The sequence below is a fragment of the Hyperoodon ampullatus genome (genome assembly GCF_949752795.1).
Source record: "Hyperoodon ampullatus genome assembly, chromosome: X".
NCBI lineage: Eukaryota > Metazoa > Chordata > Mammalia > Artiodactyla > Ziphiidae > Hyperoodon > Hyperoodon ampullatus.
In genome coordinates, this window is record NC_136913.1 from 63,106,507 (window position 1) to 63,122,522 (window position 16,016).

Below are 16,016 nucleotides of genomic sequence, written 5' to 3' on the forward strand. Positions count from 1 at the left end.
AACATCATACTCATTGATGAAAGACTGCAAATTTTACCCCTAAGATCACTGACAAGACAAGGATACCCACTTTCATCATTTGCCATTCATGTCTTACTGGAATTACTAGCAATAGCTATTATACAAGAAAAAAGGGGGCATCAGCATTGGAAATGAAGGGGTAAAGCTACCTCTATTCACAGATTATGTGATCTAATCTTTCGAAAATTCAAAAGAATCCACAAGAAAGCTAGTAGAACTAAAAAGCAAGTTCTTCATAATTGCAGGGTACAAATGAAAACAAAAATCAGATGTATATCTGTACATCAGCAACAATCCAAAATGAAATTAAGAATGGAACTCCATTTATAATAATATCTAAAAGCCTAAATCCAAGGAGAGAAAGGAAATCTTGGGGAGCTGCCGTCTGCACCTCCATGACCAGCACAGCCATGCCAGAGCCAACAGGAGACCCAGGCCATCACCCCATCGCTGCTGCTTCTATCCACCTGCTTCCACGTCCTTGGACTCCTTCCAACAGCTTGCTAAAACATGATGGATTACTATGAAGTTCTATGCATGCAGAGACATGCTTCATCCAAGGATATTAAAAAGGCTTCTTGGAAACAGGCATCAGCATAGCAACCAGATAAAAATCTTGAGAAGAAAAAGAGGAGAGAAAATTCAAATAGCCAAGGTATATGAGGTGTTTGAGATGTTATCACATATTAAAAAATGGGACATCTATGACAGATATGCTAAAAACAAATGATGGAGGTGGAAGTCATTTTGACAGGCCATTTGAGTTTGGCTTCAGATTCCTTAATCCAGATGTCTTCAGGGAATATTTTGGTGGAAGATACTTTTTTTTATTTGACCTCTTTGAAGACCCACTTGAGAACATATTTGGTAATTGCAGGGGCCCCATGGCAACAAAAGCTGGGGCACAGGGTCATTTTTCTCTGCCTTAAGTGGATTTCCATCTTTTGGAGGTATGTTTTCTTCTTTGGACCCAAAATTTACATTGTTCAGTTCACTACGTCATGGGGGACTCACTTCATTCTCTTCCATGTCATTTGGTGATAGTGGGATGGGCAACTGCAAATCTATGTCAACTTCTACTAAATTAATTAATGGCAGAAAAATCACTACAAAGAGAATTGTCAAGAATGGTGAAGAAAGATTAGAAGTTGAAAAAGATGGCCAGTTAAAGTCCTTAACAATAAAATGCAAGGAGCAGCAGCTATGCTTGGATAAGGAGTAATTGCATGCATTTAACTGAAATGTTAAACTATAAATATAGGAACATTTCTTGAAGATTTAAAATGAATTCAACTTTTAGTATAACTGCACCTAATGTAAAGTATTTATAAACAGTTCACTGGAACCCCTATTTGTCATATGCTTTCAAGTTTATTTTTGGGACCACATAACAGTTCCATATTTTTTGGTCTTTAAAATTGTTGTAAATCTGTATATGCACATTGCTTTTTTTATTAAATGTAATCTAAGGTGGCTTTGATTCTTTTGTACACTAACACCAGCACAGACCTTCTTTTGCATTGTGTTTGAAACATGAGCCAAGTAGTGTCAGTCTGCTGTGAAGTCAGTATTGCCAGGATGAATCTTACACACACACACACACACACACACACACACACAAACACACACACACATACATACACAAATTCAATTTTTTTCAGTATTTAGTAGTGAAAGACATTAATGCATTAATGGTAACACACTTTTGATTTAATATAAATTGAGGATGTTTTCTACTTGTGCATGAATGCTGGCCACTTAGTACATTTTGACAATTGTTTAAACATGTAATGATAAGCTTAGGTTTAAAAAAGTAAAGCTGTTAAGCTGGGTCTTTGTCATTTGCTTAAAAAAAAAGAATGGAAATGTGAATGTGTTTGATGCATTCCTTCCTGAGTGAGGCCTGTAAAAACTTAATTAATTTAATTAATTTATGAATTAAATTCTCAGTAATAAATTTAGGCAAAATGCTAGTACACCAAAAATTATAAAACATTTTGCTGAGAGAAATTAAAGAAGACCTAAATAAATGCAAAGACATCCTGTGTTTATGGATTGGAAAACTTAATACTGTTAAGATGAGAATGCTACTCAAAATGATCTACAGATTCAATGCAATCATCAGAATTTTAGTGACATTTTTGGTAGAAATCAAAAAGACCCATCCTAAAATTCATATGGAATCTCAAGTCCATGTTAGCGAAAACAATCTTGAAAGAGATGAATAAATTTGGAGGACTTGCAATTCCAAACTTCAAAACTTACTACAAAGCTACAGTAGGTAAAACAGGATGGTACTGGTGTTAAGGACAGACATAGAGATAGGTGGAATAGTATATAAAGGCCAGAAATAAACCCTCACATATATAATCGATTTGTTTTTGACAAATGTGCCAAGACCATTTAGTAGGGAAAGGACAATTTTTTCATAATTGGTGCATGGAAAACTGCATGGATATTCACATGTAAAAGAATGAAACTCGACCCTCATACCATATACATAAATTAACTCAAAATGGATCAGATATCTACATTTATATTGCAAAACTTTAAAACTCTTAGAAGAAAACACTGCAGAAAATCCTAATGACATTGGATGTGGCAATGATTTCATGAATATGACACCAAATGCACAAGAGATAAATGAAAAAATAATGGGACATCATGAAAATTAAGAAATTTTATGCGTTAAATGATCCTATGAAGAAAGCAGAAAGACAATCTGAAGAATGCTATATAGAATATTTTCAAACCATAAATCTGATAAGAGATTAATACCCAGGATACATAAAAACATTTAAAACTCATCAATAGAAAGACAAACAAACCCACCCAAAATTGGTAAAGGTCTTAAGTACACATTTCTCCAAAGAATATATACAACCTGCTGATAAGTTCATGAAAAGATGTTGAACATGATTAGTCATCAGGGAAATATAAATAAAAACCACAGTGAGATACCATTTCACACCTACAAAGGATGTCTATAATTTAAAAAAAAAGAAAACAAGTGTTGTCAAGAATATGGAGAATTTGGAATCTTTGTGCATTTCTGGTGGGAATGTAAAAAGGTGAAATTGCTATGAAAAAGTTTGGCAATTTTTCAAAAGGTTCAATATAGAACTACCAAATGATACAGCAATTTCACTCCTAGATTTATATCCAAAAGAACTCAAAACAGGAACTCAGATATTTGTAACAAGTTTCATAGCAGCATTATTCACAATAACCAAAAGGTGGAAACAACCGAAGTGTCAATCAACAGGTGAATGGATAAACTATATGTGGTATATTCATACAATGGAATATAATTGTGTCACAAAAAGGAATTACATTTTGATATAGGATATACCATGGGTAAACCTTGAAAACATTATGCTTAGTGAAATAAGCCAGATACAGATGAAAATATAATATTGTATCCTTTCACTTTTATGACACACCTAGAATAGGCAAATTCATAGAGACAGAAAGTAGAACAGAGATTGCCAGAGGCTGGGGGCAAGGGATGGGGTTATAAGCTCAAGTTTTTGTTTAATGTGTATGGGGGTTTTGTTGGGATGATGAAAATGTTTTGGGTATTGATTTAGTAGTGATGTTTACAAAACATTGTGAGTATATTTAATGCCACTTACAAATGACTAAAATGATAAAAAAATTATGTATATTTTACCACAATAAAAATGAAAAAGAAATTAAGGCATTTCCAGATCTACAAAAACTGAGGGTTTTTTTTACTAGCAGACCTGCCCTTTAATGAATGCTAAAGAGAGTCCTTTAGTTTGAAATATATGGATACTAGACAGTAACTCAACTCGACATGAAGAAATAAAGAACAGCAGGAAAGGTAACTAAATAGGTAAATGTAAATGCCAGTATTATTGTATTTTTGGCTTATAACTTCTTTTTCGCTATATGATTTAAAAGACAGTTGCAAAAAGCAGTAATTATAAATCTGCATTAATGGGAACACAACATGTAAAGATGTATTCTGTGGCAATAGAAGCATACAGATTGGGAGAGGAATGGAGATATGTACAAGCAAAATGTATACTATTGAAATTATGTCAGTGTTAATCTGAACTAGATTGTTATAAGTTAAGATGTTAATTGTAATCCTAAGGCAACCAGTAAGATAATGGCTAAAAGATATAGTAAAATAAATGACAAGGGAATGAAAATAATACACTAGAAAATATCTATTTAATACTAAAAAAGGAAATAAAATAAGTATGGAGAAACCAAAAAGACATAAGATATGGAACATTAATATCCAAATGCTACAAATAAGTCCTTCCTTATCCATAATTACTTTAGATGTAAGTGGACTAACCTCTCCAATTAAAAGGCAGAGATTAGCAGAATGGATTTTTTAAAAAATGATCCAACTAAATGCTGTCTACAGATACTTTAGTTTTAATGACACAAATTGTTTGAAAGTAAAAATATAGTGTACGGAAACAGTACTCACAAGAGAGCTGAAGTTCATATGCTAATATCAGACAAAATAGACTTTGAAATAAAATTGTCACTAGAGAGAAAGGACTTTTTATTTTGGCTGCGTTGGGTCTTCATTGCTGCACGTGGGCTTTCTCTAGTTGCGGTGAGCAGGGGCTACTCTTCATTGTGGTGCATGGGCTTCTCATTGCGGTGGCTTCTCGTTGCAGAGAACAGGCTCTAGGTGCATGGGCTTCAGTAGTTGCAGCACGTGGGCTCAGTAGTTGTGGTGCGTGGGCTCTAGGGCACACAGGCTTCAGTAGTTCTGGTGCGTGGGCTCCATAGTTGTGGCTCACAGGCTCTAGAGTGCAGGCTTAGTAGTTGTGGCACACAGGCTAGTTGCTCCATGGTGTGTGGAATCTTCCGGGACCAGGGATCGATCCCGTGTCCCCTGCATTGGTAGGCGGATTCTTAAACACCACACCACCAGGGAAGTCCTGAGAAAGGACATTATATAATGATGAAATCATCAATCCCTGGAAAAAATATAATAAATTAAACACCTCACAACAGAGCACCTCACAACAGAGCTCCAAAATGTATAAAGTAAAAATGGAGAGAATGGAAGGGAGAAATAGGTAATTTAATCATAAGAGTTGGATATGTCAATACCCTACTTTCAATAATGGACAGAAACAGTAGATAGAAGATCAGCAAGGAAATGGAAGACTTGAACATCCCTAATTACCAAGCAGATCTAATAGTTACCTATAGAACACTTCACCCAATTTCATCAGAATATTACTCTCAAGTGAACCTGGAACACTGTGAATAATAGATTGTATCTTAAGCCATTAACGTGTTAATACATTTTAAAAGGATTTAAATCATACAAAGTAAGTGTTGTAACTAAAGTGAAATGAAATATGAAATTAGTAACAGAAGGAAATTTAGAAAAACCACAAAATGTGGAAATCAAACAACACACTACCAAATAAGGAATGGGTTAAAAAAGAAATCATAAGGGAATGTAAAATGGTGCATTTGCTGTGGAAAATAAGTTTGGCAGTTGCTCAAAAAGGTAAAATAAAGTTGCTTTATGACACAGGAATTCCTCTCCTAGGTATATACCCAAGAGAAATGAAAACGTATGTCCATACAATACTTGTACATGACTGGTTATAAGAACATTATTCATAATAGCCAAAAAATGAAAATAACCCAAATGTATTCAATACATTAAACGCTGGATGGACAAATAAAATGGATGTGGACAGATAAAATGTGACATAACCATCCAAAGGAATATTATACAGAAATAAAATGAAATGAAGAACTGATATATGCTTCAAGATGGATAAACCTTGAAAACATGCTAAGTGAAAGAAGCCATATGCAAGAGGCTACGTATTCTATGATTCCACTTATATGAAATAATCAGAATAGACAAATCTGTAGAGACAAATCTATAGAGATAGAAATCTGTAGAGTAGTTATTGCTATCATATGGGAGGAGAGACAAACTAGGACTAACTACTAATAGGTATGGCTTGGTTTGGGGGGTGGGGGTATCAATAGAAATGTTCTGGAATTAGATAGTGGAGATGGTTGCAGAACCTAGTGAATGTCCCCAAAACCACAGAAGTGTACCCTTTAAAGTGGTGAATTTTACCTCATGTAAAGTACATGTGAATTTTAAAACCCTATAGGTCCCCCATGTGGCCACAAATTATTTACAATCCTCCCACATGCAAAATATACTTACCCACTACAAAGGCCCACAAAAGTCTCATCTCACTATACCGTCGGCTCAAAGTCTGTGAAATCATCATCTAAATCAGATCCATGCACAGATGAAGTTTTCTCAGGTATACTTTCTTAAGTAAATCACCTCAAGTATAGTTCTCGATCTGAATTATGTGCACTCCATTTGCCCAACATACAGGTCGAGAGTGATAAAGAAAACCCCTATGGGTATTCCTATTCAAATAGGGAGAAAATGTGAAGCACAAAGAAGTACATAGAAATTCTGAAATCCAGACAGGAAAATTTTGTAAATTTCTTCATTAAGGACTCAGCCCCATTCCTGCCCAGGAATGGCTCAGTCCTTACTCATTGTTCTTGGTTCCACCCTTTGAGTCATCCTTCCTTTTATTTGCTAGGTAAGCTATATTTTCAACTATGTAGTTTTTGTGGTTTGCTCCCTGCTAGTAGGTTTCGGAGGTTCAAAGTCCTTTTTTCCTTTTTGTTGTGTTTTTGTCCCTGTCAGTGAAAGTTGGTGGTATGTCTGGAAATGTAATTCTTTTAAAATCATTTTGGTCTCTTATGAATAAACACCACACCCTGAATTTCTTCCAATTAAACCCTTCTTCACCCTGGTCTTATGTCAGGAGGGTTGTATAATAAAGTTTTTATGTTTCTTAGATACTCTTGTTTGATGAAGATACTCTTAGGCACACCCTTAAACTCTAAAGTGCTTTTTTTGTCCAACTTAATAGTCTAAAGCAGAACATTGTATCTTTTTGATGCCTTAACAAAGGATTTTAGAGCTATACCCTCAGCTTCACCTTGAGAGCATACAGCATTTTTCTGGCAGGACCCTGGGTTTGATCGTTACTTGGAAGCCATTTCTTAACTTCAACATAGTTTGCCTTTAGGAGAGACTGAGAATTTTCCAAACCATTAGGTCTAAACTTGTTCATGTTTAATACTCCTTCTTTTTTTTTAGTTTTTTAAGGAACCTCCATACTGTTCTCCATAGTGACTGTATCAATTTACATTCCCACCAACAGTGCAAGAGGGTTCCCTTTTCTCCACACCCTCTCCAGCATTTATTGTTTGTAGATGTTTTGATGATGGCCATTCTGATCAGTGTGAGATGATATCTCATTGTAGTTTTGATTTGTATTTCTCTAATGATTAATGATGTTGAGCATTCTTTCATGTGTTTGTTGGCAATCTGAATATCTTCTTTGGAGAAACGTCTATTTAGGTCTTCTGCCCATTTTTGGATTGGGTTGTTTGTTTTTTTCATATTGAGCTGCATGAGATGCTTGTAAATTTTGGAGATTAATGCTTTGTCAGTTACTTCACTTGCAAATATTTTCTCCCATTTTGAGGGTTGTCTTTTGATCTTCTTTATGGTTTCCTTTGCTGTGCAAAAGCTTTGAAGTTTCATTAGGTCTCCTTTGTTTATTTTTGTTTTTATTTCCATTTCTCTAGGAGGTGGGTCAAAAAGGATCTTGCTGTGATTTAGGTCATAGAGTGTTCTGCCTATGTTTTCCCCTAAGGGTTTGATAGTGTCTGGCCTTACATTTAGGTCTTTAATCCATTTTGAGTTTATTTTTGTGTATGGTGTTAGTGAGTGTTCTAATTTCATACTTTTACATGTACCTGTCCAGTTTTCCCAGCACCACTTACTGAAGAGGCTGTCTTTTCTCCACTGTATATTCTTGCCCCCTTTATCAAAGATAAGGTGACCATATGTGCATGGGTTTATCTCTGGGCTTTCTATCCTGTTCCATTGATGTATCTTTCTGTTTTTGTGCCAGTACCATACTGTCTTGATTACTGTAGCTTTGTAGTATAGTATGAAGTCAGGGAGCCTGATTCTTCCAGCTCTGTTTTTCATTCTCAAGACTGCTTTGGCTATTCGGAGTCTTTTGTGTTTCCATACAAATTGTGAAATTTTTTGTTCTAGTACGACCCAGCAATCCCATTACTGGGCATATACCCTGAGAAAACCATAATTCAAAAAGAGTCATGTACCAAAATGTTCATTGCAGCTCTATTTACAATAGCCAGGACATGGAAGCAACCTAAGTGTCCATCAACAGATGAATTCATAAAGATGTGGCACATATATACAATGGAATATTACTCAGCCATAAAAAGAAACAAAATTGAGTTATTCGTAGTTTGGTGGATGGACCTAGAGTCTGTCATACAGAGTGAAGTGAGTCAAAAAGAGAAAAACAAATACCATATGCTAACACATATATATGGCATCTAAGAAAAAAAAGAAAAAGGTCATGAAGAACCTAGGGGTAAGACGGGAATAAAAACACAGACCTACTAGAGAATGGACTTGAGGATATTGGGAGGGGGAGGGTAGACTGTGACGAGGTGAGAGAGTGGTATGGACATATATACACTACCAAGCATAAAGTGGATAGCTAGTGGGAAGCAGCCGCATAGCACAGGGAGATCAGCTCGGTGGTTTGTGACCGCCTAGAGGGGTGGGATAGGGAGGGTGGGAGACGCCGGAGGGAAGAGATATGGGATCATGTGTATATGTATAACTGATTCACTTTGTTATCAAGCAGAAACTAACACACCATTGTAAAGCAATTATTCTCCAATAGAGATGTTAATAAATAAATAAATAAATTTTAAAAAATGCTAAATAGGACCCCAAAGCACAGTTTAGACAGAGCAACTTAGATTAACCTTTGCCTGCAATTCTTGAGGTGACTCTTTCACTATAAATTCTGTAACAGCTATTGTTAAAATTGTTTAAAATTTAAACTAAGCTAAATACAGGTACATGATTTATCTAGCTTACCCTATTATTCCACAAGAGTCTAGAAAATTTCTTTAGATCTATTGTTTTGAATAATTTATTCCTATTGAATTATAATTTGTTTTTTTTTGTTTTGTTTTGTTTTTTTTGGGTTTTTTTTGCTGTATGCGGGCCTCTCACTGTTGTGGCCTCTCCCGCTGCGGAGCACAGGCTCCGGACGCGCAGGCTCAGCGGCCATGGCTCACGGGCCCAGCCGCTCCGCGGCATATGGGATCCTCCCAGACCGGGACACGAACCCGCGTCCCCTGCATCGGCAGGCGGACTCTCAACCACTGCGCCACCAGGGAGGCCCTGGGCAATTTTTAATGCTGCATCTTCAGTTCATAAATTTTTTACCTGTTCTCTCCAATCTCTTGAGCCCACCTATTGAGCTTTTAAATTTTTACTTACTCTATGCTTTACTTCTAAAATTTCATTTGGTCTTTTTTATTTCTTCTATTTCCTTGCTGGTGCTTTCTAAATCCTTAATGAGACTTTCTATTTTTGTTTCAGCTGTGTTTCTAATTCCTCACTGATGCTTAGTTATAAGAGTTGATTGAAAATCATTTTCAAATAATTTTATCATCTGTATCATCTCAGTGTTGACACACTTTGATTTTCTTTTTTCATTCAGCTTAAGATCCTCCTTGTTCTTGGTATAAGTGATTTTCAGTTGAAACCTGAACATTTTAATATTATGTTATTAGACTCTGGGTGTTATTTAAATCTTCTGCTTCACCTCGTTTTCTCTCACAGTGTTTTGGCAGTGTAAGGAGTATCACCACCTTGTTACTTCCAGGTGTAAGTAGAATTCCAGATTCCCCACTTGACCTCATTACCACCTAAGGATGGGAGCTTATTTGCTTATGTTTACTGCTGGGCAAGAATCAGAATTCTGACTTCCCTCACAGTCTCCATTGATACTGTAATGGGGGTGCTTTGGTACCATTAGGTGATAGTGAAGTTCCTTACTCTCCACTTCTCCTTTGATATTTCCCCAGTAGGTAAAAAAATGTTGTGCTGCATGGGGCTGAAGTCCAGAGTTTCTACGTGGTCTCCACTGATATCATGGGGATGAATGGTTTCATTGCTGACGAAGGGGGATGAGAATCCCAGTTATCTACTTAGACCTCTTGAACATCACCCACGCATGAATGTTATGGTGCTCTGCTACAACCTCATGAGAATTCTGTGGTACCCACCTGGATTTTTCTGGTATGGGTAGGGGTGAGGAGCCACAGTTCTTTTCTGTAATGTTTGACTGGAGTAGAGCAATTATTATATAAAAGTTTTCTGCCTTGTTAAGATGCTCCTTTCCTGATATGTTGCTAGGGAGACCGGGATTTATTGGGACTTTTACAGCAGTAATTGGCAGTTTGAGGTTTCTAGCTTCTTCAGTTCCAAGTCTGGGATATATGAGGCAAAGAGGAACCCCACAGAACTCATAAACATCTCTTCCTTTTGGTCCCAAGGACCCTAGCTGTCTGCCTTCTCTCCACCTTTCATATTCTTATTTTATATATAGTGTCCAGGGTTCTTATTTGTAAGAATGAATAGTGAGAAGAATAGGGAAAAGTATGTCTACTTCATCTTACCAGAAGCTTCTTTTTGGGGAAGGAATCTCCTCTCTACATCAAGTTCTTAAGTATTTATTTGGTTTGTTTTATATGTTTATGTGTGCATGTTAAACCAACATGGAGCAAGCCATTTAACATACCGAGATTTAGTCTCTTTGAGTAAGTACATAAAACTTTGTTCAACTGCTTTGCTAATAGAGAAGAAAGAGAACACTATTAAATAAATTGATAAGTATAAGCATTATGGTATTGCTTCCCCTCAACTCCATTTTCAAACTTTCTCAAGGGCAGCTAATAAAGAACAGAATTTGCTTATTTGAATTATACCTTGTTCCTTTAGTTGCCTAACTTTTGTTATTAATACAATGAAATTTCTAAATGATAAGTTGGGAGTGGAATAAAGGCTCAAATTATACTCCAGGCAGATAATCAGCCCCTTTATACTTGAGACTTAGTTATACTTATAAGCATTATTCATTCTAAAATAAAGGAATAATATTAAAAATGCTCATATTAATAAGATACAGATACAGATTCATAATTTGTGGGAAAAGTATTTTTCCCCTTAATCTTAATATAGTACCAAGTAACTCATATTTAAAAAAGGTTTTCTCCCTTTCAAACCCCCTTTTTTTTTTTTTTTTTTTAGAAGATGTTGGGGGTAGGAGTTTATTAATTAATTTATTTTTGCTGTGTTGGGTCTTTGTTTCTGTGGGAGGGCTTTCTCTAGTTGTGGCAAGTGGAAGCCACTCTTCATCGCGGTGCGCGGGGCTCTCACTATCGCAGCCTCTCTTGTTGCGGAGCACAGGCTCCAGACGCGCAGGCTCAGTAGATGTGGCTCACGGGCCCAGTTGCTCCGCGGCATGTGGGATCTTCCCAGACCAGGGCTCGAATCCGTGTCCCCTCTGCATTAGCAGGCAGATTCTCAACCACTGCGCCACCAGGGAAGCCCCAAACCCCTTTTTTATATTAATTAGTTTGGCAACATCAGCTATTGAAATGTCATTTTAAAGAGAATTTTTTTCTTTATTTTCCCTTCATTATTTATTTTAATTTTTTACTTGTTTTTATTTTTTTTGGTTGTGCCACATGGCGTTTGGGATCTTAGTTCCCCAACCAGGGATCAAACCTGCGCCCCCTGCATTGGAAGCGCAGGGTCTTAACCACTGGACCGCCAGGAAAGTCCCAAAGATACTTTATTTTTGTTGTACATAGTGAAAAAAATGTCTTAGTATACATGATCCAACTGTAGAACAAGAGACAAATTTTTATTTGAGTTTGGATATTTTCTTGACAAATCACTTAAAATTTTATTACAAAGTAAAATAAAACCCTCTTCGGAAATGGTTATATTACACTCAAACTTGCTGTGAGCTCATCTCCAGACTCTTACAAAGTAACCGGGTACAGACTTAAAAAAAAATGTGTTGATGAAAAGTTAATCAATAGTCAATCTATGAAAGAGATGGAAAATTGTATTAGAGCCAACCTGAGGATTATAACCCAGGAGACAGATTATAACCCAGAGCGCTCTGAGAACTGTTCTGCCCATTAGAAGTCAAAGCACAGTTATATACATTTTTGAGACAGAAGGTTATAAATCACAGGATGTATTGAGAGTGTACACAATCTAGAATTGCACTTACAAAGTAATGGGTCATCCTGACCCCTTGCAGGATTAAGAAGGAATGTTATCTCCTAAGGAATGATCTTGCTAGCACTGGGAGTATATTGCTCTATATGGTGGACCAGGTATTTCTGCCATGGGGGAGGTCTGGTCAATGCATAATGCAGATACACAATGCACAGTAGAAGGGAGAGAGGAGGCCAAAGGGCAGAAAAAAATTTTATGTTTAAATTTTTAGAGTTACCTTAAATTACGAATTTTTATTTCATCAATCTCCCCCTTTTTATCATAAATCTTTTGATAAAAAGCATAAGGTGATCAATTATTCCATCCCTCGGTGCAGGTTGCTTACCTGCCCTGGGCTCATCATGTCCCTTGATGGCTGGGACCTAGTAGCCTGGTTCTCTATTCTTGGGGAGGGGGGTGGTTATACTAATAGGATGTTCGGCAAGGATTGAAGGTCAATTCCAGGTTGTCCAATAAGATTTATGCCAGTTTTGCCTTGCATGTGCATTATGCATGTCCATTATTTTATAAAGAACTATAGATGTAATCAATAATTTCAAGTTGTTTAGACATCATTATCTTCGTAGGAGTAGGTAATATATGGCATGAAAGGCAAGAAACTATCACCTTACAAGTTAGACAAACTGTAATTAAAATTGCCAGGTGGAGTAAACAACATTATTAGTAAAGTTTTAAGCCAAGATCCTCCTAAACCAAACCATTTTCCTAGTATTTCCCCTAAACTTGGAAGAGGATTATTCAGACCAGAAATTTGAGTCTTCATATGTATTAAGAATGAGTTACATTAGAAGACTTGTCAGGTATAAAGACACAGCATTCAGTATGTATTATAGCACAATTCCCCCTTGAGAAGAAGTTAGAATATCAAGGGCTATGCAATTCTGTAGGACCACTTTTCTCATCATGGAGACTTCTGAATTGAACAAGCTAATGGCTTAATTACTATCATTCAAAGCTTGCTGAGTAAATTTTAGTAAAGCTTCTATGTGAGTAATGATATCTTCTATTCCATGTGCAGGAACAAATATCATGACCAAATGATCATATCATTGAAAAACTAATCAAACCCAGTGTGCCCACTTTAAAGGCAGATTGGCAGGGGCTGTTTCCAAGGTTACCGGTAAGTGACCTTGAACCCAAGGGAAAACAATTGTGCATCTCCCTAACCAACCTGAGGAAAGCCAAGGCCACAAATTTGTTCCACAGATCCATTGGATCCCATTAGAAGCTACCCAGTATATCCCTGGTCCTCTTAACCAATTAGTTCCAAACCAATCACTGATCCTCAAAGTTATAGTATATTGACAACTTTCAGGTGGCATCCACCATAACTTATAAGTAATGCTCGTTTGATTATCTTTGGTATGATTGGTTTGTCCCCAACAGAGAGGGTCCCTCATATTCAGGTTGCCATAGGCTGGCATCAGATAAATTCATCCCATAACTGGGGAATAATGCCACCAAAAAGACGGGTTGTTACATTTTGAGGTTTAGCCTTAGCATGCTGCTCTGGTTGGGATTGGGTAACATCTAGTGAAAAGGAGTATTCATGGCCAGGTTCAGAACAGGTGTCATTAATTAACCAGGTAAGAGGGTCCCACTTAGTGATATCATTGGTGGCTTGCATGGTACTAGAATTTCTTTATTCTAAGATAAAATGCCTTAGGTCTAGCCAGTCTGAACCCTGAAGAGGTTAAACCCACCAGTGTAATTCAGAAGTGCTGGACATGGGTAACTGGTCACACACCCAGCAATTGGATTGATTTTTGAAATTTTCATATGATTGAGCCCAAGAAATAAATACATTTGGTTCATAAGCAAAAGTGAGCGATTATCAAAGTAATTAGCATACAGACCTGGTCCAGCATCTTGGGTCATCTGTTTACTTCGGATTTCATTGTCTCATCCTGGTCTGGTAGTGCTGGTTTTAGTTAGTCAAAGCTGGGTGTCAGAAATAGGAGTTGCAGTCCATTTAGGAGAGGAGGCTTTTTAAGGTGAGCAATGTGAATCCAAAAGCTTACTCCTTTAAGTTTTGCAGCACAGATTTATTAGTAATATCTGATATGGCCTCTTCCAATGTGGTTGTTAAGAGGCCTTTATTTGATATTTTGTCCAATAGACAAAATCTCCAGGCTGTAACCCGTGGTCCTTAGAGTCTTTGTCTCCCAGGAGCTCGCTGTGAAAGGAATTAGTTAGTAACTTTTCATTTTCTTTAAGTGCTTTAATAAGTCCTTGGCAATAATATGATATGGCACCCTTAAGTAATGCTGGTTCTTACATGCCTTCATCTAAGCACATAGGTCACCCAGTGATTATTTCAAAAGGAAACAGTTGATGTTTCCCAAAAGGGATAGACCTGAGGTTGAGAAGCACCAATGGGAAAGCTTTTCACCATGGAAGACTAAAAGCCTCTGAGAATTTTGCCAATTGAGTTTTGTTGTTGTTGTTGTTATCTTCATGATCTTATGATTTTTTTTCTTTTTTTGAATTTATGAATTTTATTTTATTTTTTATACAGTAAGCTCTTATTAGTTATACATTTTATATGTCAATCCCAATCTCCCAATTCATCACACCACCACCACCACCACCCCCACTGCTTTCCCCCCTTGGTGTCCATATGTTTATTCTCTACATCTGTGTCTCAGTTTCTGCCCTGCAAGCCGGTTCATCTGTACCATTTTTCAAGGTCCCACATAAATGCGTTAATATATGGTAATGTTACTCTCTATCTGACTTACTTCACTCTGTATGACAGTCTCTAGATTCATCCAGATCTCTACAAATGACCCAAATTCATTCCTTTTTATGGCTGAGTAATATTCCATTGTATATATGTACCACATCTTCTTTATCCATTCATCTGTCGATAGGCATTTAGGTTGCTTCCATGACCTGGCTATTGTAAATAGTGCTGCAATGAACATAGGGATGCATGTGTCTTTTTTAATTATGGTTTTCTCTGGGTATATGCCCAGTAGTGGGATTGCTGGGTCATATGGTAATTCTATTTTTAGTTTTTTAAGGAACCTCCATATTGTTCTCCATAGTGGCTGTATCAATTTATGTTCCCACCAACAGAGCAAGAGGGTTCCCTTTTCCCCACACCCTCTCCAGCATTTGTTGTTTGTAGATTTTCTGATGATGCCCATTGTAACTAGTGTGAGGTGATACCTCGTTGTAGTTTTGATTTCCATTTCTCTAATAATTAGTGATGTTCAGCAGCTTTTCATGTGCTTCCTGGCCATCTGTATTTCTTCTTTGGAGCAATGTCTATTTAGGTCTTCTGCCCATTTTTTCATTGGGTTGTTTGTTTTTTAAATACTGAGCTGCATGAGCTGTTTATATATTTTGGAGATTAATCCTTTGTCCATTGCTTTGTTTGCAAATATTTTCTCCCATTCTGAGGATTGTCTTCTCGTCTTGTTTGTAGTTTCCTTTGCTTTGCAAAAGCTTTTAAGTTTCATTAGGTCCCATTTGTTTATTTTTGTTTTTATTTCCATTACTCTAGGAGGTGGATCAAAAGATCTTACTGTGATTTATGTCAAAGAGTGTTCTTCCTATGTTTTCCTCTAAGAGTTTTATAGTGTCTGGTCTTACATTTAGGTCTCTAATCCATTTTGAGTTTATTTTTGTGTATGGTGTTAGGGAGTGTTCTAATTTCATTCTTTTACATGTAGCTGTCCAGTTTTCCCAGCACCACTTATTGAAGAGACTGTCTTTTCTACATTGTATATTCTGGCCTCCTTTGTCATAGAATAGTTGA

At 36.7% G+C, this 16,016-nt stretch overlaps 1 pseudogene across 1 annotated transcript; it reads left to right on the forward strand.

Moving 5' to 3' along the window:
- The first annotated feature begins 531 nt into the window (after positions 1–531).
- LOC307069721 (dnaJ homolog subfamily B member 6-like) lies at positions 532–1,243 on the forward strand (annotated as a pseudogene). Its single transcript has one exon. The product of its transcript is annotated as a dnaJ homolog subfamily B member 6-like (transcript).
- Positions 1,244–16,016: the final 14,773 nt, after the last annotated feature.